General features: G+C 34.2%; 1 protein-coding gene across 1 annotated transcript in view; it reads right to left on the bottom strand.

The window, feature by feature from the left end:
• The window catches only part of LOC113499160, a 104,796-nt gene that overhangs the window by 55,152 nt on the left and 23,150 nt on the right, over nucleotides 1-26,494 (bottom strand). Inside the window, exon 2 of the mRNA XM_026879509.1 lies at nucleotides 17,774-17,805. The gene's annotated coding sequence lies outside the window, so the exon portion shown is untranslated. The remainder of the gene's footprint in view (nucleotides 1-17,773; nucleotides 17,806-26,494) is intronic.

The following is a 26,494-nucleotide window of genomic DNA, read 5'->3' as shown; positions in this document are numbered from 1 at the left end:
CCCGCCCGGCCTTGGGTGCGCGAGATAACAATACAATGTACATGAAGAATTATGGATTTAGTATAGTGAGCTACAGAAGCTGGTTAATATAAGCTGATTTTTGTGATACAATACCTATGTAAATGGTATAAAAGGAATGTTGTTGCTGAGACAACACTGCCTGTTCGTCTGTCCGTTCAGCATGAGGCTCAGAAATCTTGGGAGCTAAACAGTTGACAAACAACAAAATTGAAATCGTTCAATCCGTTTGGGAGCTATGATACCACATAACAGGCAGACATCAAACTTCAAGAGACGCACTTCAACAGATGTCAAACTTATAACATTTCTTTTTTTTTTAAATGAAAATACATATCAGGATCGTGGTGACCCTTTACACTACCTTTTTACGGGGTGTGCCTCTATACACCTTGTACGTGTAGACTCAATATGACAGGTTTCCAAGATTAGGACTTTGACAACCTTGTGGTACAAAACCAGTCACTAAGCCACCAACAAACAATATCAAAAAGATTAATATAATTTCATTTTAATACAGATCAAATCTAAATGAACAATGCTTAGTATTATGATCTAATTATACGAGCAATAACAATATCGGAAACTAATTTGGGCAAACAATAACAGCTGATAATAACTGATCATTTGAGATAAGTTCTGTTGTATTGAGATAGGAATTTGAGTGCTGTTATGTAACTTGGTTGAGATCAGGGCCATTATTCCACTATTTACAATGCCCAAGGAATGAATTGAAATAGGATTAAAATTATGCTTTTTTTTATAAAAAACGACTCCCGCACTAAGGAATTTAATCCTAGTGTTGTGAGGGTTTTACAAACATTCAACTCACATGCACAAAGACACCCAGACTCAGAACAAGCATTCGTGGATCACACAAATGCTTGTCCTACGCGGGGATCGGACCCGCGACACGACGCGCACAGTGGGTTTAGCGTGGTGACTTCAACCACTCGGCAGTCAAATGCTGTTCGTACTTTTTTTTTACTGTATTTTTCTTGAGAACGGGAATTAAGGGTTTAAGCTGAAAACCAGCGCTTAGTAATTCACTTGGACTGCTCAGCTGACACTTAAACCTTTTGCTTTCGGTATTATAGTTTTTGTGTAAGTTTTACCAATATCTGTAATACTGGAATCAATAAATAACTATTCTATTTTATTATTTTTTCCAAGTGGTTGAGGTCACCACGTAAAAATCACTGCGCGTCGTGTCACGGGTTTGATCCCCACGTAGGACAAGCATTCGTGTGATCCACAAATGCTTGTTCTGACTCTGGGTGTCTTTGTGCACTCCACTATCCGTGGATCTAGTGGTAATTAAGAAAAAAAAATCGAAAGCATAACCAAACCGATCTGGACCGACGATCTGGATGGATGCAGGTGTCAATGAACCGATCGCGATGGACAACGTTTGGACAGGCCTTTCTCCAGCAGTGGACAGCTATAGGCTAAGATAATGATGGTGATGATAACCAAACTAAGATGAGAGCTGTTCAATAAATAACTTAGTAAAAAATTTTCAAAAAAATCTTTGCATCAATCGACAGTTTGTCACTTATACCACACAACGAAATGTCTGTTTCCCATTGGTGTCGACATATTGACATGTGCTAAGCCTTGGCCCGTCGATTTAATATCTGGCTTCCTTTTATTCTAGATTTAATTTTAGTTTTAAAATAACTCTATAATCACTATTTCAACGTGGTTATCGAAACGTGCTAACTGTCGAGTGGATTGAATCTGGATCTAGAATTATTTTATTGAATTACTAGGTGTTCGCTTCGCAGTATATAATTTGTTTTTAGTTGGTGAGAAATTATTTCTGTGTACTGATTATTGGAACCTAATTTGAACCAAAATATGGATTGAATCCGGTATTTTATTTAGCTGTATTTTTTTTCTTATTTGCAACTATCTCCAAAAAGAGGTTTTCTTTTCTCGGATTTTTACATTTGTTACTGCAGAACGGCGCTTCGCCTTCATGAATCGACTTTCGTTGACTCTTTTTTCATATCACGTGACACAACTGTCATTTGGTTCCCAAAATTTCAACAAGTTGTCTCAGTAGTTTTAATTTGAATTTGATTGTACGTTTTTGTCCTAAAAAATATTATTAAATTAACTTACATAAATTATAAATAAGAAAACCGACGAAAGCTTTTTAGTAAAATTACACATCTTTTAGTCGGAAAACGAATACAACCTTTAAATAAAAACCATCCTTTTTAATCAATTGCCACACTTTTTAACATATTGAACTTGAACTGCGTATTCAAAACAAATTACAAAATTCTCACAAAAATATTTCGTCATGCAATTTAGTCAAAACACTTATTTAAAGAACTCCAAAATGACTAACAAACAACATTATTTTAATGTTTTAATTATTTAAATGACATTTCTGATGACTCACGAAAGTCTCGCCAAAAATGTATTAACATATAAATAGTTTGTTGTCATATTATCGAAAGATGAGTCAATGTTAACCCCTGAGGCACAACCTGTCTGAAAAAATGATTCTCTCTTACCTAGGACAAGTTCTTGTGTGACAGACAGATCCACGACGACAAGAACGACGAACGACGAGAAATCCTGGGTCGGAGTTTGGGTGTCTTGTGTTTGTTATATCCCTCGCTATATAGGGATCCTCTACAAAAATTGTATCTATTTTCTGGAGGAAAAATTTAATTATATAATTGGTTTGAAAGGTTTTCCAGACACCTACGAGATTGAACATTTTTTACTAAAAAGTCCGTTCTTAGGAATTTTATCCTATTGATTTGTTGCCACATTTTGCACTGAGACTTCTTTTAAAGGTCTTTCAAACAGACTTCCAACAGTTCTAATAAATACGTTACATTTGTGACAAGTATGATTGATCCTCTCAAAAGCCTCATAATCTTATCCGGATGTAAAAGTCTAAGTATTCGTACTTAATACTGCTATGAGGAAGATCATTTACAATCTTTTAAAACACGTATATTGCAGTCAATGTAACTTGGCACATCGGGAAAGAGCTACAAAGTATTGCTGTCTTTGTTTCACACAACGACCTTGTATACTTAGATCTCGCTCTAACAAGCTTGTTTCTCATTTCCGAAGTGCCATGTTAAATCGGCCGTACTGTATGTTGTAGATGTGAGACGGCACTTTACATTGCATAGCTGCATCTCCCTTCCTCAACAACTTCTGCATGATCGCATGGTACGGGAATTAAGGAACCAAGTAATGTAATGAAATGATCTAATAAATCTAGATGAGACATTGATGCATCCTTAATCAACTTCTCAGAATCAATTAAATTTTATTGTTTTGCTGCCTATCAGTCATTAAAATCCTTTTAGTTTTAGATGGGATTGTGCGGAAACGGGTGGATGCTTTTTATTACGTCAATGAAGAATAAGTTCCTACATCTTTACGACGATAAAGAATGTGCGGTGAGCTCGAACCCCGAATAGTTGAAATGTTTGAGACTTTTTGGTAATCGTTTCTTGAAATAAATGAAGAATGAACAAAATGTGCCTCATAAACTCTTGGAATACTTTACATAAGTCGTTTAAATCTTGATGAAGCTTCGCGGATCGGAAACTGTGACGTATTTTAAGGGAGGTTCTCATCTAAAGATGGGTCGCTGGCGCAATAAAGGGTCAAGTCAGGATGAGGGTAGCACAGGACCGCAGAAATTGGCACGAGAAAGGGGAGGCATATGCCCAGCAGAGGGAGGATAAAGGCTGTGGGTGATGATGATGATGAATATCAAAAAGTGTTTTAGCTGTGCTAATAACTAATGCTATGTAGCCATTCGTGTTACTCTAGACAAAGGGGGAATATGCCTGCTCTCGGGCGCCAGATTTCCGAGAAAAAATCTAGCTTATTGTAATTCAAGTCTCAAATTTTTAAGTCGTATTTATAAAAATACCAAAATAAATTTAAAGAATTAATCTCTTATCTGCATGCATAAATACTTTTTAAGTCAAAATAGATGCTAATATTTCTAAAACTTGTTTGTATAACAAAATCAGGTTTTTAATATAATTACTAGATTTCTGAACGAGTTTTTATTTTTACGACTAGCTTAAAAATATCTAGATAAAATATTATTGTAATAGTATAAGATAACGCATAACGATTTTATATTAAACTGCACCGGTAGCCGAGTTGAAAAGATTGCCATATCTAGAATTTGTAATCCATGGTTTCTTTATCGTTTGTCAGTAGTATTCGAGAACAATTGAAAAAGTACATAAAACTTTGAAAAAGTCAATTTACAACTTTTTCTGCGTTGGGATCGAACCTATACTTCGAGGTTACGAATCCATGCATAGAACTGGTAGGCCACCACGACTATCACCAACCTTTAATAATATTAATTTATCATTTATATTGCTTTTCCGTACTATGCTAAGTGGCTTGGTTATGCTTGGGTGGTTATTTATGAGCGTGGCGATGTCGCGAATATAAAATTCTATTCAATGACTTTATAAACAGATAGTTTCTTTTTTTGTTATAATTAACTTAAAATTAATAATAGACAATACTGGAGTAATAACCAAAATTCTAATAATCGTTTTTAATAACCATGCTATAGTAGTTTCACAAGCCATCTACATTCTGGGCAAATATTCATGGATCACCCAAAAATGGTTATCCTTCGCGGGGATCGAACATGCGACACGTTGCGCTCAATGGGTTTCAGCATTTTGACCTACACTCGTACTCCTTGCAATCAATAACAGTACAAGAATGCTTTAGAAGATGGTGGTTATCTCCTAAAGTAAGAGTTACAGTTGTATGAAAGAGATGCTGTTCTATGCCCTATGGCGCGCTCTCTCGCTTCCACAACTACCAAGTTCTCACTTTCAGAGGTAGAGATAGAGTATGTCTTGTTTTTTCCTTTGTCCCGTATATTAATAGGCTTATTGTAGTCTTGAAATATTCGTTGCAGTCCAGGCTTAAACGGGGAGAAAATATGGAATAGTGGCAAAAACAGTATTTCTGTTTGCATTGTTATCATCGACTGTTAGGTGGTACTTACTTCGCCGGGAGAGCTAGTAGGTAGGGACACGAAAAAAGTATCGATACTTTATGGTATCGAGTAGGTTTCCATTTGATACCGATACTTTTGTACTCGATACTTTGTTTTCAATACTTTTACTTAGCAAGTACTTTTGACAAGTTGAGTAGCTGGAAGTACAATTACTAAAACCCGTAACCGCCTATCGCCAAAAAGGCTCGACAAACTTCTTTTCTTGAGCGATTGTACAGAGGAGGAATGGGATTTATAATATTTTAGACTAAAAAATTGTGGCTTTACTTACAGATAGTTTTTATTTATCTTATATTTATGTACCATTTGCTATTTTTTCATTTTCTCTTACTGAATGAAGGTACAGTACAGACAATACTTACTAACTAACATTGACAAACTAACGTCCATACGTTAGTCCATACGTTAGGAAGGCCCTGCCTGAGCAAAGAACTCGATACTTTGAGGTATCGATACTTTTGTGTCGATTCTTTTACGAGTACGATACTTTTTTATCGATACTACTCATGAGTACAGTATCGATACTTTCTATTCGATACCGTGTCACTACTAGTAGGTTACAAATATAAAAGCTAATTTCCCGATATAGGTCTTCATTACAGTCATTGGCGTTTTGCCCAATGGGTCCAACGCTTTCCTTCTCCTTCCTTACTCATGCAAATAATGTCTAAATTATTAGAACGATATAATTTGCATAATGTAATGAGTCGGTATTAGTCTTTTCTTATTTTCCTACTAATAGCTCTGGGTTCGTGCCAAAATTGTTTGATCCAGTTTTCTAGTAAAAGGATTGTTTTTTGTTTTTGTGTTACCATGGCAAATATTAACATAATTAGCTAGAACTTTTTAGTGTACGTAGAAAAATAGCTCTAGGCGAAGCGTGAAATCGTGCCACTTGTAATACATACATATACACGGTGATTTTTTAGTCGTCTTACAAAAGCAGCCCAATTCATGTAACCACTGACTAGAACATGTTCATGATAAAAAAATAGATATTTATGAGATTTGAAGAAAAAAATGCAATTTTTATTTAATATTATGATGCAATTCGTAGTTTTTTAGCGACACAGCTCTGTTGCGAGCGCGGTCCGAGCCTTGTAACAATGGTGAGGGATGCGGGCGGCGGCGTTTTTATCATTTTTAAGAGCATATTTCAGATTTCTCTTGTTTAATTTTCTTCGTACTTATTATCGTAGTTGATGATAAAAAAAAAAAATCTCGCCTAGGGGTAATTTACGTCGGATACATGAACTGGTCTGCTTTTGTAAGACGACTAAAAAATCACCGTGTATAGGCAAAGATGATAGATCCTTTTTATTTCTGAAAGTACGTAGATTCCGTTGTGTAGCAATTTGAACTGTACTTTAAGTTGGTCGAAATAAGCATTAAGGAAGCTTGCAGTAAATGATGCAATGAATTTGGCGCTCAAAATAGTTGGTAGTAACAAATAGAAAATAAGCTTATTAGATGGTTAGTGAAAACGGATAATAGGTTAACCGGTTTTCGTTAATCGGTAAAACGAAAAAATCGAGAAACTTTATATAGTGATTTGACGACCTCCGTGGTCGAGTGGCGTACAACGCACAACGCACCGGTTTCACGGTGTCGCTAGCTCTAAGGTCCCGGGTTCGATCCCCGGTCGGGTCAATGTTTAAATTCACATTTCTACATTGTCTTGGGTCTGGGTGTTTGTAGTACCTTCGTTGTATCTGAATTCCATAACACAAGTGCTTTAGCAACTTAATTTGGGTTCAGAACAATGTATGTGATGTTATCCGCATTTATTTATTTTAATATAAAAAGTAAAATTATCAAAGACCTACCCTATACTATATATACTCCTTTTACATTACTCATACCTACAAGGATCTGTGAAACCAAATCAAACGCGACACCAGAACCAGTTCAAACTGGTTTTGAACCTTCAACTGCTGCAAAAGGATTATTGACAAACAATTGTAGTGACTTGTGACCTTATCAAATGTCTTTGGCGGAAAGAATGTGTGTTTGTTGCTGTTCAGATGACTTTCAAGGTTGGGTATATGTAGTATAGTTATGTAGGAGAGCAATCGTGGTGATGTGATGCATGTAATGTGACGTTTACTTACATGATCAGATGCAGGATAATATTAGCCGATATGTGACTTTTGGACACAATGAGTTGCTAATAGGCATAGAACTAGATTATGTGGACGAAGAGAAGGGAGACCTTTCCATTGCTTATTTTATTATTTCTGTATCCATTAGATTCTAATGGCTTTTTCTCTGGTGAACCAGTTTTTTGGGAGTAGTCTATTGTTTATCCAAGAAAGCTGTTTAATTCTATGTACAAAAGCGGTATATTAAATTAAGGGATTTCAAAATAGTTAAAACTTGAGAAAGCTTAAAATACAAGTTTAATTTTTACGAGACTTGACGATAAAAAAAATGTAAAAGATAGAGCAGTTGGAGTTTTGACACAGACTCATCAAAAAATATACATCAGTGACAAAAATCACTTATACAAAGAACGAAGCAAAACGATATGTCTCGCAACTTAAGTAGTATTTTTAGGTATTGGTAATACCTAACCTCACAAACTAAAGATAATGCCAAACAAAATTTCAAATCACGTCTCCTTCACATTCCAGCCATAAACAAATAAAAATTCCTCAAATATCTCTCCACTTAACACCCAGTAGTTACAAACACAAAATATCTATCTGTTGACAATCTAGGACCGCATTCTGCGTGATTCATTGCGACTGATTTAGTGTTCCAAAATATTTTATCGTATTGCAAGACAATGGCGTTACAACATGTTTAATTTGTATTGTGTGCTTTGGTACCTACCACTGTCTTTAATGCAATATCCTTGTATTTTTGGAAGTGAGATGGCGCTATACACGGTGTATTATGCTGTCTCGTTTCCACAATTTCATTAATATTAGCTAAGATGTGGCTATCTGTTCGTTTGTTAATATTGTTAAGTGTTTAGGAAGTTGGCTTGTTTAATTACGTGGTTTATTTGTTAGAGCTTGGTTTAATTAATGTTGGTCCATGAGGTGTTTTATGGCTTATGTCGCCGTGGCAAGGAAATTATTGTGAAAATGGTTGCAATGGTCCGTATTAATTTTATTTTTAGACTAGCCGTTGCCCGACAGTCCGACCGCTACAAATCGAGATAAACACTATTCTATGAATTATTTCTGGTTCCAAGTTTCATCTAAATCCTTTTAGTAATTTAGCGTCGGTATCGGTAATCGGAATAGATGGTAAAATTTGCTTCTACTTAATCATTTCCTTAGAAGTTTTTAGATTAATTTGTTTAGGCATCTCATTTTTACTATTTAGTTTACTCAGTTCGTATATCGCTGAAAAATGGAAAATCACTTGTAACTTCTTAACTGCATCTACATGTTATCATTTTTTAACATTTGAAAATATCAGTAAAGTCAAAGATAAATCTATATCTGTACTAATATATAAAGCTGAAGAGTTTGTTTGTTTGTTTGAACGCGCTAATCTCAGGAACTACTGTTCCAAATCGAAAAATTATTTGTTTTGAATAGACCATTAATCGAGGAAGGTTTTAGGCTATATATCATCACGCTGCGGCTAATAGGAGCGAAGATACAATGGAAAAATGTGGAAAAAACAGGGAAAATTATTCATCTTCAGGGCTTCCGTTCAAATATTCCTAACTTATATCAACGTCACGCAATCACGCAGACGAAGTCGCGGGCAACAGCTAGTTAATTAATAAGATTTATCTTCGAATACCGGTTATCACATAAAAGAGTCGTGCGAATCCGAAAACAAGCATGATGTAATATGATGAAGTTCGATCAAAGAACTGTAACGAATGCTATTAAGTCATAAATAGTTATAGCTTTACAAATTTAAAACTATCTGTGAAGTGTTAATTAAATTCTAGAAGACTAAAGATGGAATATTTAACTATTTTTGGTTAAAAACATAGGAATGTAAATGGTATCAAATCTAATTTAGCATGCCACAATAAATCATCTTTTGATTTGTCATCAGGTGAAAAGAAACACAAAAATGTTTCATGTACTGGGTGGGAATCGCACCCACGACCTCTTTTATAACAGTCGAGTCTTACACTAGCCGTTTCTTCCCCCGAGGGAGCGGGTGTCCATAACGATTCCCCGCCTTATAAAAAAAGGGTAATTAACTACTTGATCAACAAGCCAGTCTATATTTTTGACGTTCTTTGATAACAGTAACACCTTTAATCTAATTTTAAAATCGACCACCTGGCTGCGTAAGGTTTTAGCCAAGAATTTGTAGTCACAGATTCACAGTACCATTTACACCAATTTAATCATCCCAATAAACGGCCAATCATAGTCTAGTATGATCTAATCCTCAACAATTTGTACGGTGTACAAAAAACGTTTGAATCACGCCCGATGTACCGACAAACGATTGGATCTCCTCCATTACGTAATACACTGTAATAAAATTATATTGTATTGTTTTGTTGGCTGTATATTTTTTTTCAAACACCTATAAATAGCGAAGATATCTTTATTTTCGGTGAACCTACGTCTTATTGGTAAAGTTCTATGGAATTTGTTTAAGGAAGCCCAAACGCATTGAAAACTAGCTGTTGCCCGCGACTTCGTCCCCGTGGGTAGAAGATATAAGTTATGATTTATACCTGCCCTGTTTTTTTTGACATTTTCCATTGTATCTTCGCTCCTATTAGTCGCAGCGTGATGTTTTATAGCCTAAAGCCTTCCTCGATGAATGGTCTATTCAACACAAAGAGAATTTTTCAATTTGGACCAGTAGTTCCTGAGATTAGCGCGTTCAAACAAACAAACAAACTCTTCAGCTTTATATATTAGTATAGATATTGCTTTTGTGCTTGGCAATGAAGCCAAGATTTTGATTTTGATTTTTTAATGTTTTATTTCGAGACATCAAAGAAAATTAGTCATTTGTCACAAGCATCGCTCCCGAATAAGTCCTCGACCAAGTTTTAATTAGATGTGATGTTGTTGTTTGTGGATGCAGCTTACGAACTCTTTAAGCAAGACTATTGTTGATGTAAGAGAGAGATATCACTACATACAGACTAGTGCTGTCTCGTTTTCACATCGACTACCACCCTAAATAAATGGTATTGGATCTCTCAAAGAAAATAAGTCACTTAATATTTTTTTGCTGGTCATACGAAATTCAGTCTAATTGAAAGAAATTCAGTCTACTCAAAATACAAAACTGTTGTTAGCTGATCAAAATTTGTTCGTCAACAACAACATTTTGTAACTTGACAATAGGTGTGAAAACTAACTTAATTAAGCAATTCATTTACAAGATGTAATCAAAACTGAACAATAGAAGTTCAATGACATTAACGCATCCAACCTCACCATATGAACAACTTTCCTATGGGGTTTGCAAACATATCCAGTTACCATGGCAACCACATTAACAGGATTACACCATAAATTGTGTGATCCCATAAAAACGTAGCCATTTACAATACCGTCTTTAAGAACATTTTCTATATATAGCTTTTGGGCCGATAAAATGTCGCTTTTGCAGTATTGGAGGAATTAAAGGTTAAGTTTTAAATTTTGATTAGATTTTTTGTTAGTTTTAGGGATTTCTGTTAATTTTCTGATATATTTTTTTACTTTTTAAGGGGACTTACTACTTATTAAATGCTCAACACCAGCTATTCTAAACTTATTAATCAAATTCGAATTACCATTAACACTCATTGCTTTAATAAACAAAGGGTCTACCACCAGAACTAAATGATTTGTTGCAACTGTCGTATTGGCGTGCAATTGGGGAAGCCTATGTCCAGCAGTAGACGAATATTGGCTGATGATGATGATGATGATGATTGCAATTACAAGGCAGATAGTCTCCCCACAACTAAAATAATATTACTTTCAGAGTTACTGAGATCAGATCACCTTATAGCAGCATTTTAACACCCCGACACGACACAATCGCGTGACATAGCGACACGCAACGTGATTATAACTATAGTACACGATTATAAGGTATAAGTCTTGTTTGTTTACTGGGATTGATTTGGATTAAAAGGCATATAATCTTTTTGTTTTTGTTATATCTGTAAAGAATTTGATTATGTCTGTGAGAGATTCCACAAAAACAAAATGATATAGGAAAAATTAGCAATAATGTAAAAAAAACGGCCAAGAGAGACGATTCTTTACTTAGTCAGGAGTCCTCTTGACCCTAGGGTTCCGTGCAAATTGGTTGAAGCAAACAGAATAGTAAAACAATAAGTTTTTCCCCTTTAGATACAAAGCCCTAAAACAAAAATACTTGTCCGGGAATCGAACTTGCAGTATTTGGCTCCCAGTTGAACACGAAAAGTGCTGAAAGCTGATGAAACTCTATCTGCTTACTTACTTTTAATTTAGTTTAAGAATTCCGACCATCCATAATATAAAATCATAGCCAATCTAAAACCCGACCTTATCCAAACCAACTCATAGTCTATTTTTAAATATAAAGTACCATTCTCTCAGTTAATTACTAGTAGCCTCATTTGTTAGTAATAAATGAAACATAATATCAAAAACAAATAAAAAGTGACAACGTTTCATATTCGAACAGTCCTTGTACCAAGTTATCTATTCAGACGGTTTTTATAGTGCAACCGAGATAGCACTACTCTGTACGTAGTTCTGTCTCTCTCTTACGTCGACAATAGCTCGGGTTTAAGAGTCGGTAAGCTGTATACAGTAATATGAAGAACAGGCATCTTATTAAAACTTGGACAAGAACTTATTAAGGGGCGGTTCCTTTGCACGTGTATTTTTTTACTTTCGATATTTTTAGTAACTAGCATTAAGTTACATTACACAGAATGCTATAATAACAATAATGCAATATATTATTAATAGGACGATTAATATTAACACTAATTATAGCAGGGTTGGTGGTTCTCATCAATAATATGTTTTAACAACAAAAGCATAATATCATGTTGAATTAAAACTATTAGGCTAAATTGCTGAAATATTGTGTGAACAAATGACAGCTATTTCAATATAGAATAGACATTTAATATAGAATAGAAATAGAATCAACAAAATTGATTCATCCAGTTCCAAATTCTGTGCTAAAAACGAACAGAAAACCTCTTCATTTTTAAAGTCGGTTAAAATGGATATTATCCACAAATCTTTAGTGTATATATTTCTTCCCTTGTATTGTGATATATTGCACAATCCATTGTAATGGGTAGGTATCGTAGTATCCTACAGTAAGTCTGTTTGTGATCATGTAACTACATGCGATAAAAAAGTTACTCATGAATAATTTATCAAGTATTAAGTACATATTAAATAAAAACACAGGCGAACCCGGGGGGCAGGGCTATGATAACAATACCATTAATTCAACATCAACTGCGATCAGCCCTTTAAGCAGTACGATAATTATAATACGGAGACCAGAGACTTGATAAGAGTTAGATAGGGTAACGTAAGAAACAGAAGATCAAATGAATAAGAAATATTTTGGCTATTTATTCCGAAGGCAATATTGCGACGTAATATCTAATATTTTAGTTGACAGTCTTGGGTTCTAGTTTCTGGCACTTGATTCTGTATTCTACAACCAGACCAAAAATAAGAAATATCAGAAAAAATATTTGATACTACCTGTTGCCCGCGACTTCGTTCCCGTGGGTAGAAGAAGATATAAGTTACGATTTATACCAGTCCTGTTTTTTTCACATTTTCCATTGTATCTTCGCACCTATTAGTCGCAGCGTGATGGTTTATAGCCTAAAGCCTTCCTCGATTAATGGTATATTCAACACAAAAAGAATTTTTCAATTTGGACCAGTAGTTCCTGAGATTAGCGCGTTCAAACAAACAAACAAACTCTCCAGCTTTATATATTAGTATATAGATAATTCAAGCTCCTATCTATTCCTCATCTAGTCTGTGGACATGCGTCATTTTTTTGCCGACGCTACCAATACTCGTTTCTGCCGCGGCTTCGGTTGTATTCCTCTTTTTTCTCATATGATTACTTATGTACTAGCTGTGTTCATCGAAAGGAGTTGAGTGAATATTAATTTATATGTCTTAATGTATGTGATTAGGTTGATGGCGCTCATTTATCTTAAGGTTGAAAGGGATTGTTGCTGTAGCCATTTTATGTTTACTCTTTACTTAAGTTTTCATGTTTCGTGTCTGAGTGATTGAGTTTTAGCCTACCGCTTTAGGATCTCTAAGTATTTTTCTAGTATGAGCCTAAACAAAGCCATTGATTTGACATGATACACGTTACTTTACAATGTGAGAGAAATACCACTGTTATTTTCTGATGTGAAAGCTAAGCTATAACCGCATAAGTGATTCGATCACAGGGTAAGCTATGCTTGACGCGGTTGGTCCGTAGATGGGTGACCATCTTTGTCATAACGAGTTCCTCCGTGTTTTGGAAGGCACGTTAAGTTGTGGGTCCCGGATGTTATTCCTACATCTTTGACAGTCGTTACAGGTAGTCAGAAGCTTGAAAAAGTCTGACAGCCAGTCTAACCAAGGGGTATCGTGTTGCCCAGGTTTTAGAAGTGTCAGATAGGCAGTCGCTCCTTGTAAAACACTGGTACTTAGCTGAAACCGGTTGGACTGGTAGCCGACCCCAACATAGTTGGGAAAAGGCTAGGCCAATGATTTTCTGATGTGCAAAAAAAGGTCGCTCTACCAATTTAATTCAGGTTAATAACCCAGTAATAAAAAATATATAATTTAAAAATTCCTGTAAAATTAATATTCGATCTATAAAAAAACCAATTCTGATTATCGCTTTTAAAAACTAAACCATTTTATACTATCTAAAACAATTTCAGTATCAGAAACGACGTTAACCCTTGAATGAAACAAGCTCATACAAAAGGAATAAAAACTCTTTAAATACAGGCTGAGGACAGGCTTTTTAATGATCCCAACAACACTGGCGTTAAGGCCAAATGAAGGGGTACCAATATTGAGGATGGAGGACAAGACAAGTGCTTCAGGTATACAAACTAAAAGACATGATACAAGTATTTAGTTCAGTGATTCAAACCAATGATTGAGGTAAAATTTGGTAGAATGCGAAAAATATTAAGAGAAAAAGTTTGTGAACAAAAACATACACAATCTGCAAAAAAAAATCTGTACACTGGTTTGACGACGTCCCATAGAGGTTACACCGCGGACTTGCTAGTAAATAATAGCAAAAAGACATCCGACACAAGAATTTTAATTAGGTAGTTATTGAATAAAAGTAATCTATGACGAGTTAAATATGTCTTAAACATTTGTTTATACAGTAAAATAGATCTTACCTAGCAAGATTTATCGATTTTTGATATAAGTTATTTTGGTTTGAAATAATTTGATTAATGTAAGTTTTTCTACCATTTTTATACTTTAACAAGTCGTCTCGTTATATCTCTCTCAAGAAGTTGTAATTCACGATTCTCATCTAAATCATCTAACAAGTTAAACTTGTTCAGAGCAAGCAAACTTTCTCATTTAAACAATACCGAACATTTCTCAAGAAAGCAAGAAACGTTAGCAATCGACTCCGGTACCCTATTGTTAAATCTCACAGGGGTCTATTCTACACGACCGATTCTCAAATCGATACTCGACGATTACGTATGCAGGTCCGCACTTACGATAATCGAGTAATAAGCTATATCGATATAATGACTCGATCGGGCTCCCGCTTAATTGCCGCAGACGATATTTGCATTACTGGCATAATGCATCCGCCATTTTCTCGATAGACGAGATAGGCTGATGTTATTATGAATTTTGTACGGTTTTGTAAGTTCCCTTCGTTACCAATGGAGAAATGGGTATTTGAATTCTGTCGTAAATAATTTTATGACTTGCAAGTGTAAGTCTTATTTCAATTGTGTGTTTCCATGCTATTTTGTTGTTTGCTTTTCATTTATTTTTCTTTGGTAAACAAATAAAAAGGGAAATAATTTTTGGATATTTTTGATACCATGATGTTTTATAGGTTGCCTTGACGTATGAAGGTGATTGTCCTTTGTCTTTTATTTCGTACATATTTAACGGTTTCTCTTTCATATTCTTTTTGCAAGTGATTTCTAGTACAGTAATATAAATCAAAATTGCGCAATAGCGAACCAATGAGGCCATATACAAACTCGTCGCGACTCATACGATCCTAAGCGTAATTATTTATTCTGACCACACCTCCGGGCGGTCATTGCCTTGTGTATGACAGCATTTTTCTTTTACTATTAAAAAAAATAACTTGTCAAATGATTGACATCTAAGAATTTATGTTTCGAATGCCTTGACATTTCATTTCTTGATGTCGAAATACATTCTGTTGGTTTTGAGAATAGGTATCTTAATCCATCATAGACGTTCAGAAAATCTTTTTTGCTGTTAGATTGTCATAGGTCTTTGTTGTCTGTTAAATACGTTAAATATGAACAAATATCAGTCTTGTGGGAGACATCAAATACAATAAGGGCCCTCGTACAAGGCTGAAATTAAATAGATGAAATGGAGACACCCCTAAATTTATTTGTCATCTACTTACAAATTGATGTCCATATTAACCTTAACTTTGATCTTTATTTTTACTATTTGATGTAATAACGTCAGCACCAATTCATCTTCTATGAAAATTTAAACAGACTAGCAATCCCAGTCTACGAGAGGTACCCAAAGGTTGAAAGCGAAACCATACTACTGAGGGTCCACTGTCTTTTCGTCCAGCCATCCGTCACCGGGCTGTATTTTTTTTCTATTTATATTCTAATGTCATTTTATATAGTCTAGACCACCAGTACCCCAGCAATATAACCTCTCTCACCAAAACTCCTTGGCTCCCGTAGTCCCAGATGTTTAAGATCAGGCCACTCTTCCTTTCGACACACCAAATGTGATACTTTCTCTAGTCGTTCGCACCACGCCCAGCCCGCATACAGACAATGGTATTACCGGTAATGGTATACTCGCTAAATATTATGTTGTAGTAATAATTTATGATAGGTCATTTTTTGTAATGACTAGATTAAAAAAATGTTTTTTATATTTTGAGTATTTAGAACACAGAATATGGACACTAAGTTACTGATTTAACCTAAGATTATAACAGTATAGGAATTATGATATACCTATAACGTTAAGAAATGGTTTATCAAAGATTATATTATTATTGTTTATTATTTTATTTAATAGCAATTTTAATGCGGTTTTATATAAAACGTGGTGAATTATTTATCAAGTGACATAGAATATAATGTGTTACAAGCGGTAGTCCGTTAAATAGATTTTATTAAAGTTAAGGAAAAAATAATATTTTATTGTATTTACCATAGGTATTCTTCGGTTATTCATCATTCGATATGTGTACATTTTCCTATTAGAAATAATTTAACATCAATTATTATTAATATGTTAGCTTTAATAATTCATATGTTTATTAAAGACTTTATTACTTTAAGACGCAATTAACTCGTTACTTTACGCTGCAATAATAATAATTGCCATAAAGTCAATTTAAGTATGCACATTCAAAGTATCTGCTTGGATAAACACAATACCAAGTTAAAAATAAGTTTAAAACGTGCCTAAAAATATATTAGCCTGTTCAATTTTAACTTTTGTAATTTTCTTAAAAAACATAGATATTTATCCCAACACTACATGCTTTAAAAATAACCCAGACATTTCACAAACTGCCTGACATTCACAACTGAACCGCAACATGTTATAATAACTGCGCGGCACATCACACCATATCACACCGCGACATTTAGACAACCATTGTTTCGTAATCCCGATTCTTTGTCTACTTGAATTTATTACTACATGTTTTAAATATTGTAGGCTTGTGCATAAATTAGAAAAGCAAAGTCGAATACAAAATCTGATTTACATATTGACAGTAATGTGTTTTGAATATACAGATAGTAACTGAATTCTTGTTAAAATAAATTATGATGAGTGACCATCTGATAAGATTTATTAAGATATTCGAGAGATAATTAATTACTCATAACTTGCAAGTAGCGCCAGAGAGAATTTTTGAAAGTGATGTTTTGATAAAATCATCTTGTTAGGTGGGAAGCCGACCCCAACATGATGGGGAAAAATCTAGGAAGATGATGATGATTTTGATGTTTCGCATATTTGGAAGTCTCTTAGTGTAAAACAAGATTCTTCTATTAAGGACTAGAATTATTTTTAATGTTTCACTGTGACAAGTGGTCACCACGATCGCGGGTCAAGCGTTTGTGCAAAGACTGGGTATCTTTGTGCATGTGACTTCAATGTTTGGGAAGACGAACGCGATGCAAGGAAGACATAATTTAGCGTAAAAGTGTGTACCTTTCTTTTGTACTGCCACAATTATGACCGTTTAAAACAATCTCCAGGTTCTAATTACATTTCACTATTATACTTATAATTATTTCATCCATCCTACTATCAATTTGGTATCTCAAAAGTGGATTTTGATATTTTCACACGACACCCCAAAACCTTCATTAGTATCTTTTTTTGGAACACTGAATCCAATATGCTTATTAGGAGTCAGGAACTATTTAACTTTTTGGTTTAAGTTTTTGTTCCCCTATCAAAAAACCTCTTTCAGACGCTCGTTCAAGTTAAAAAAGATTAAAAGATTCGTTACAAAATAATAACTAAATTATACCTTTTCAAACTGAGGGACGATGACTGCGGGTTCTGAAACAAAAAATGTTTAAATAAGCAATTGTTTTCTTTGAATTATGGAGTCTGTTTTCCGGGTGTCTTACAATAGTGCTTGTATAGAGATCATTATAAGATTACCTATGACTGATACCTGTTGACTGTCTGTGAAGGTATCGTATTTATTAAGTAAGAAGAAATATCCGCTAATTGAAAAGATTAAATATTTACGTATTAATTGTTCATACTTGAATGTTATCATACCCACTGATAAAATCCAAGTTCTGGCAAGTTCTGGCTTATTGGTTTTAACATAGACCAGTTAGGACTGGGTGGCTCAAAGATTCCAAATCTGTAATCGCCAACCTGCAGTCAACTAATTTTGAGATCAATGCTCGAATCTACTTCACAGGCCCAGGAGTCAGACATTTCTTTGCTGGTATTATACCTTGGTATATATACTATACTATTTACAATTCAATTGATACTCAAAAGGTTTTTATAACGACAGTAAACCATATTAGAATTTAGGCAATTTTGGTCTGGATGAGATTCAAACATGTTATCATAGTATTATGTACATCATTTTTTTTTTAATGGGACTAGCCCGCCACACATGCCCGTCATCGCAACTCCTGTAAGCCAGGATCTACAATGAAACCAACGAAAACCACCGAAACACTTAAGTTCGGTGTGTCCCAGGGGGAACAATTAACTGCCTTGGAACCCGCAACGAAATTAATCAGAAATAGTAAAGAGGAGGAGTAAGAAAAAATGTTCCACTTCCCTCCATAGCAAGCGGGAGACAAAAGAAGAAATAGCTAGTTTTAGCAAAGAAAAGAGATTGACAAGAAAAGAGATTATGTACATCAGTGGAACGAAAATACTAAAAATAACTAGCTGACTACATGCAAAAGTGAAGATGATGGTGATTAGTGGAAACCTTGTTGTTCATCCCTGCCCACGTAACAAACAAATGCCTACACTATTTAAATCTACGTCAAGAACTCTCGAATTTTAATAACAGTATATACTAGGCCGTAATTTTAAACTTACGTAACCACCTTACAATTGCTTACAAACCAGTATTGTATAACAAATTATTTTAATAACTTAATTTCCTTCTTTTCATTGGTAGTTGTTGCGATTGTAATCATTTGTTGGGTAACGTTGAAATGAGGTGATAGGCAGATCTCAGCTGTTAAGATAAAGGTGTTGAAGTTTTAAAAGTGCCTGAGATACGGCCTATTTGAAATAAAAACTGTTTGATTATGATTTTGTTGGAGATAATTTTATGTTGTACGTTTGACCCTTTGTACAAAAGACCTACTTGAAATAAGACATTCAGATAATTTGGACATTTTTTTATCGAAGAAATTCTTTTTCTGGCACTTTATTACAATATTGATGATTCTAGTTGCAAGGGTAGAAAATGTCAATCTTACGGAGAAACTCCTTACTTAAAACTCTTACAGGCGCGATACAAGGAATAAGGGCCTCAGGGGTTGTTTTTTAAAAAGAAAATAGAAGAAATTTTTTTATTTTTTTTTTAAAGATTGTATATCTCAGTGGGCTTTATACGTTCGTTATGGCGGTGGTGACTTTTAGATAATCCTCGATTATCGGAGACTGGGATTAAGTTCGTGTATGAATCTTAATTATTTTGCCGTGTTGATGCTTTACAAAAGTTTTGTAATATTGTTAGGAACACAATAAGACACCTTTGATCTTTTTATACATTGTTGTGTTGGATATTTCCCACATTTAAGATTATAATAACGAAGTTTTGTAATCATAGTATCGTGTTGGCTAAGTAACGGGTATCTATTTATTAAAACAGTTTTTTATCTATATTTTTCTGCAAATTGAGCAAGCAAACTATTTTTTTTTCTGAGATCCCTATGCATGGTATAAATTGTCTTTTTTTTGTAGCTATTTAACACCAATTATTGTGTAGAAGCAACTTTCATTTTCTAGTTCCGTACCTTTGGGGTTAAAAAGTGCCTCAATTAGTTAGGCTAAGATTTCTATCCGTCTATCACGAGACTGTATCTCATAACCTGTGATAGCTAATTCTGACTGATGATGTTTCTAACGATTTTATTGCGGCAATATCAATTTAAAAAAAATACAGATAGGGAGTAAGTATATTGGTTTTATTTTAGCTTATTTTTATGGATGCCTCTTTGACGCGAGTTGATTAACAGTAAATATTTTTAAGATACGTGAAACAGCTGCTGGTATCCAAACTCTTTAGTACTAGCACTTCTTTAAGACTGCTGCTGTCTTGTATCCACTCTCACTTCAATCATATCAGTCTTGGTATTCCTCAATATATTTTCCGTCTGTGTGTTATTTTTTTTGGCATATCCCCAGATTGGTTTACAATTCGCCTAATCCTACAAAAAACCTATGAACAGCTTATAGCTTTAGCCCAACCCACGTTAATGACTTTCTCTTAATAACTCGGGTCAAATTGAAAGCGAGCGTGGCCCACTTATGAACAAACGTATTGGTTACAACAAATAAAGAAAGACAAGACGTTGACGTACTTTTGTATGAGAATGACATTTTCAAACCGGATTTTAGGCTTATTGTTGGAGTGGCTTTGTGTACATAAGCTAATAAAATTGAACTGTGAAATGTGGGAGGACAATGATCACAAAATGACAGAGAGAAAAACAAGTTTATTAGTTCTCTGAAGTCGCGTATGTGTAAGCGATACCGTGACTTTGATCTTGCCAGTATAAGGGGACCGGGGTGTTTTGGTGAGACTCCGATATATTGTTACGAAGGCGAAACAATTTAAGCTGGTTTAACTTATCCGAATTGTGATTGGTTGGCCAAGATCCACCAACTAATTACAGCTCTGAACAATTCGACTATATTGTGATTAACCTATTTATTCCTAAATCAGTTATTTAGTAGATACCTTTTTTTCGAATGGGAAATTACCAAGATGGGTAGGAAGTGCCAGACTTTTACTGACTAAAACCACCTCATGTTCCTGCTTATGATCTATACACAGCGGGGCTACGGTAGCCCTTTCGGATGATCCCACTGGACATTTAGAACCTGAGAGATTATCACCATATCTTCAAGCTATTTAACTACACAGCGTTGAATGGAATCTCTTCTCTCGATGGAAAAAACTTCAAAACTAGCTTAGACCTGTCCTCTCAGCCTTCTAAAAACATTCCATTACACCATACATAAATACCCATTGCAAGACCAAGATGTATAACAGCAAAAAAAAACGGCTTTAATGAATTTCTCTTAATAATCCGTCCAGGGTCACTCGGTAAGTGTTGGGTGATTGAAAGTGAACGTGGCACACATATGACCGCATTGGTCATTATTTGTTATATGTATAAATGTATAGAGATACTAGAAGCGCCAAATAGAAATAAAACTTTTTTGAAGGCATTTTGCGGCAGTGAGGGTTATGTATAAATAATTCTTGGGAAGCAAATAGATTGGGTGAAAAATACAATTCGTGAGAAACAGCCTGGATGTATCTCATGTATCGTATTTTGATGGACGGATGGAGCCTCATTAATTATGTTCTATTTTTAGATTAGATTAGATTAGAATATTCTTTATTGTACACCATGGAATTACAGCAGTGATTCTTAATACATACAATTTTTACCTTTTTTGTACGGAACCCTACAAAAATATCTTATGGCTTACGACAGTGACTCTTCTATGCTAGTTTTTGGCTGATAAAATTTTGGTTCAGTATTTTTTTCCATATTCTAAATGTCTGCAATCCAAAAATATAGCTATCACGCTACTATTTCGAAAATTACAAAAAAGTACTTTTATTAACAATCATTTTTTTCGTATATACAATTAATAGAACATCGTTGTTTTTAAACTGTTATGTTCAAAATTTATAAAGGGCTTCACTCTCACTGATTTTTTTTATAAAAAACCTCTTTTCTTAGAAATCTCAGTCTCGTTTCTAATCAATGGTTGTGACGAAATCTTCCATGTAAATAAACAGTGAAAGTGACACAAAAACCATGACATTCGCGCCACTAAACAAATATACGATTAGTGAAAGTAAACGAACAGACATCTTTCAAATAAAACTAAATTTAAACTGATTTTCTTGTATTTTTTATTTATTAATCTGTTAAGAAACATCTATTATATTTTTTATTTTAGCTTATTCTTTTTTGATAGTGTTTTTTTTATATAGTAAATTAATGAATTAAGCGCGTTTTGTTTTATAAGTATATATGATGTAAGCCAACGTAATTTTTTTCCTGATAAAAACTGGGACCACGGATAAACTCATCAGCTTTGGCAGTTGAATACATGTCAAGTGCCAAAGCTGATGAGTTTCCCCAACGTATTATATTTAAACGTCGTTAGTTCGACAGAAATGTCATTTTCGTACGTTTTAAGTTTTATAGTAACATATTTTAAGCAATCAGGTTTCAACTCAAAAATAGGTACGCTTTTTAAACTTAGAAAACTACGCTCGCTTGTACTACCATATCTAGTGTATGTACATTCTTGTTAAGTAATCAGTCAGGCCTCTTGTTCATTATCTGGGTTATATTTCAAACCGACTTTAATAATATGTGGTCTAATTTAGATCGCTCGTAATAAATAAATGTATGTTTTGATATAAAATAATTATTATATTGTTTTTCTGTGGTTTATAAATATTTATTTTTATTTCAGAACTTTTAGTTCAATGACTTAGTTATAAAAAGTGTGTAGTAGCAATTACCTTATTATTTCGTTGTTTGCGATAAAACTCTATCTGAATTTAAGAAGCAAGTCTTTGTTGACCATAGATTCTAGTTGAAATTAATTTAAATAATTTTGAACTGCTGAAAAACATATTTTCCTTACTAGCTGTTGCCAGCCAATGATCACACAGGAACACAAAATTGGGATAAAAACGACCCTGTGTGTCAATGCAGTTTAAATACTATCAGTAGATTTTTTTCCTAATCATTTCAGTAGTTTTTACGTGAAAGAGTCACCATACTTACAATCCACACTTTTAGTTTCAGGGACCAAATCATGAAAATGGGAAAGTAATTTATTCAAATCATCTAACACGTACTTTAAAGACACCTCCGAAAAATAGAAAAATCATTTTTGTTATACAACTTATAAAGCAAAGCTTACCCAGTAAACAAAATCATCATCATTTAAAATCCATTACGTCCATTCACGAATTTATCCTTATATTTTAACAAACCGTAAAAATATTTAAGCTATTCAAAACGGTGTTAATTTTAGGAACGAATTTATAATTATTGCATAATAGTTGAATACATTTAGCAAAAATCTACGCCTCTACCACGAACTCGTGAAGGACTAAAGCGATTTGTGGAAGCGAGACGGATTTATACAAAGCTATAGTTGTGTCTCGCTTACACGGTTGCATAAATCCTTTTTTAAAAGTTAATAGTAGGAAAACTGTGGATCACGATTTTTCTATTTGAATTATTATTTAATTGATTCAATTGATTGGTAGTTTATTTCTTAATGATTGCATGTTATTTCAGGATTTGGTAGTAGCACTGAAGTGAATTAAAGGCCTAATATTATTTTGTTCTTTAGAACTTTACATAGGTATTTTATTTGCAGAACGTCAGGATTAATAACAAACATGGCGATTTATGACAAAAATAACAGTTTAAAGAAACTAACTTAGAAGTTACCTAGGAATATTAAAATTAATAGATTTTAAAATGGTTGCTTTAAACGTAAAAATAATTACAAAACGAGAAAATCCAAGTGAATTACACTGCGTTTTATCTCAAAATGTATCCGTATATTCATACTTCCAAATTAAATGCTTAAACTAAAGTAGAAAGGGGTCTAGTTCAAAATTCTGACCTCAAATTACAACCATAATCTCCTATTAAGGCCACAATGGCTATAGACCCTAAGGTCAATAAGGTCTCTTATTATGATTAACGTTATTTCGAGTTTGAGTATGAATAAAACGAAGATTGGAATATTTTCTGTACATTTTTTTAAGCCGTATTCGTTATTTTTATATTGCACGTCAAAAATAGTTTAACGTTCTATTTTGCATTACACCTTATAAAAGGCTAAAAGGAGAGCAAGAGTATGCCATTATAGATATATAAGTAGGCTTATTGCTGACGACCTCCGTGGTCGAGTGGCGTACGCACCGGTTTCAAGGTGTCGCTAGCTCTGAGGTCCCGGGTTCGATCCCCGGTCGGGTCAATGTAAAAATTCACATTTCTACATTGCCTCGGGTCTGGGTGTTTGTGGTACCTTCGTTGTATCTGAATTCCATAACACAAGTGCTTGAGCAACTTACTTTGGGTTCAGAACAATGTATGTGATGTTGTCCGCATTTATTTATTTATTATTTATTTATTTATTGGTCAATGTTAATACAGTAAAGTTTCTATGGTATTATTATTGTTACAGTTTAATATGTAGTATTGACTTAATCAACTGTCGTTGTACATTTAAAATTACTTTAGTTGTAGGTTCCAACCTAGGTAGCTCATCAGACCAGAAAAATAGAAGTTTAAATACTTCAGGAAAGAAAATTCAGCTAAACCTGAAAAATAATGATTTATAGGTAAAAGAAATGGATCCATGATTAAATCACTTTATAAATTTCTTATACGTCTAAAATTTCTAACATTTAAACCTTGTCAGATTCATACCCAAAGTCCATCAGCCATTAATTTAATAATCTTGTAGAGTCGTGTGCTATCGAAGGCAAAGACATGCAATTACCACATCTGCTATCTCTTTTATTTGCTCAGATTGGAATGGATGGGACCATTTTATTACTATAGTTATATCGCCCAGCTCTGCCTATAATTTTAATTATTTTAGTTGATGAATGATGAAGTATGAATTGGAATTTTGGGTACGGTAAGGTTTAAAAAAAGTTTTAAAAGTGATTAAATGGTATCAGATTTTTTTTGTAGACCAGGCAGTGTGTTTCTAAGTAGGCATAATATTATTTTAGCATGACGAAATTGATTTTTAGACCAACATGGAGCCAGTGTCAGGGATTCTTTGCCTCCAGCAGAGGTTAATCATCAGAACCCTTTATTTCGGCTGATGCTAATCGACATATCCATAAAAAATCATATACTTTCGGTCATTCATAAAATTACTAAAGCATTCACTTTCACTATGAGCTTTCAAATTAAGATTATTGTCAATGCCAAGCGAGATAACGCTTCTATGATCTGGCAATAGTCCTTTTCAAGACTAGTTATACCTCATCGTACAGGCATGAGTGGGGAAAAACGGATAGTAGCGACCTCTCTCCTTGTATATTACTTTACTGCTAATACTAATTATCGAAATTTGTCTGATTTGAAGTAATTTGACCCTGGGTTTAATGACTAAGGCGGACTGATGGCCGTAAGGTCGTGAGGTCGACACTCACTAATGCGCAAACACAGCATGTAATGTGTAGGCAAAAGTAAATCTTATGTAATAGATGGTAAATAGATTTTTAATTTGTTCTCTTATTTCATTCAGTATTTGTGGTGAATACTTTAGTTTTTTAGGAATATTACTAATTGAAAGATGTTTCGACGTTGCTTCTATGCTGGTTTGAACTTGTAACAATCTGAAAAAATCTCTAACCACTAGGCTAGGTTGCCACCAAGCTGCTGTTATTTTAAATTATTATGCTTACGTATGCATGATATTATTCAAAAGCCCTTAGTCAGTCTTCGAGTCCTGGTCAAAGGCTGCCTTTCCTTTCTTCCACCCATCTCTGACTGTAGCTATTTTGGATCAATTTTTCCAAAAGAAGTCGATTTCCCTTAGCTTTCTCTTAACCATCTCTCCAGTTTCTCCTCTTTAAAATCTATGTTCTCCTATATGATTACTATCGCCCAAATTTTGCCTGGTATATCAAAACTGTGACCAGCCCTTTCACTATTCATCAGTGTCACCACAGATTCACCCAACCGAGAATCTAACCTACATATCGAAAGTGCAAGTACTACTTTGTCAATCGAATCTTCTCGAGTCATAAGGCTGGTTCTACATAATCCCATTGTACAATAGACCCACTTACATACATATTGATTGTAGGCGTTTATCGTAACCTAGTGACATCTTATATATTTGGAGCAGTGTAGAGTCGGCCTGACAGAACTCCTTGTAAGGTAGTTGTGGGTTTATAATATGATTATGGGAAAGTTTGTTTATCATTTTGTTGTACTTTTAGTTTTTGTTGTTTGGCTCTCCAGGCTTCGCAGTTTGGACTTTCTCGCTAAGTTCTTAATCAGATAATGTCAGTGTTTTGTACTCTTGGAAATGTGCGTTTCTAAAAAGCTTCATTAGAGGATCATACATTTTTCAGTGAATGCTCCGTGTTACTTAGGACCGTTTTAAGGTCCTTCAATCTATCAATCCATTGTAAAATTAGAATAGAACAGAATATATTCTTTGTTTTACATCAAAGAATGACATCAGTGTATAAGCCAAGTCACGCATTTTCCTTTCGACCAGTAGTTGTCGGAGTTTCAACGATTGTAACGCCATCTCCGACGACGGTGACGACTGTTTTTGTGTAAGTGTGTTAAGATTCTGACAAAATTCAACATCAGTTACGTATAGGAGAGACCGATCAAAAGGTAAAGTAGTATCTATTATTTTAGGCCATAACTACCCATTTAATTGCCAAGTTCAATCATAAACATAATACAGTCACATAGTACCTACAATAACAATA

This window comes from Trichoplusia ni, chromosome 12 (assembly GCF_003590095.1).
Source record: "Trichoplusia ni isolate ovarian cell line Hi5 chromosome 12, tn1, whole genome shotgun sequence".
Lineage (NCBI taxonomy): Eukaryota > Metazoa > Arthropoda > Insecta > Lepidoptera > Noctuidae > Trichoplusia > Trichoplusia ni.
The sequence above is the reverse complement of the archived record's forward strand: the minus strand, read 5'-3'. Positions and strand labels throughout refer to the sequence as shown.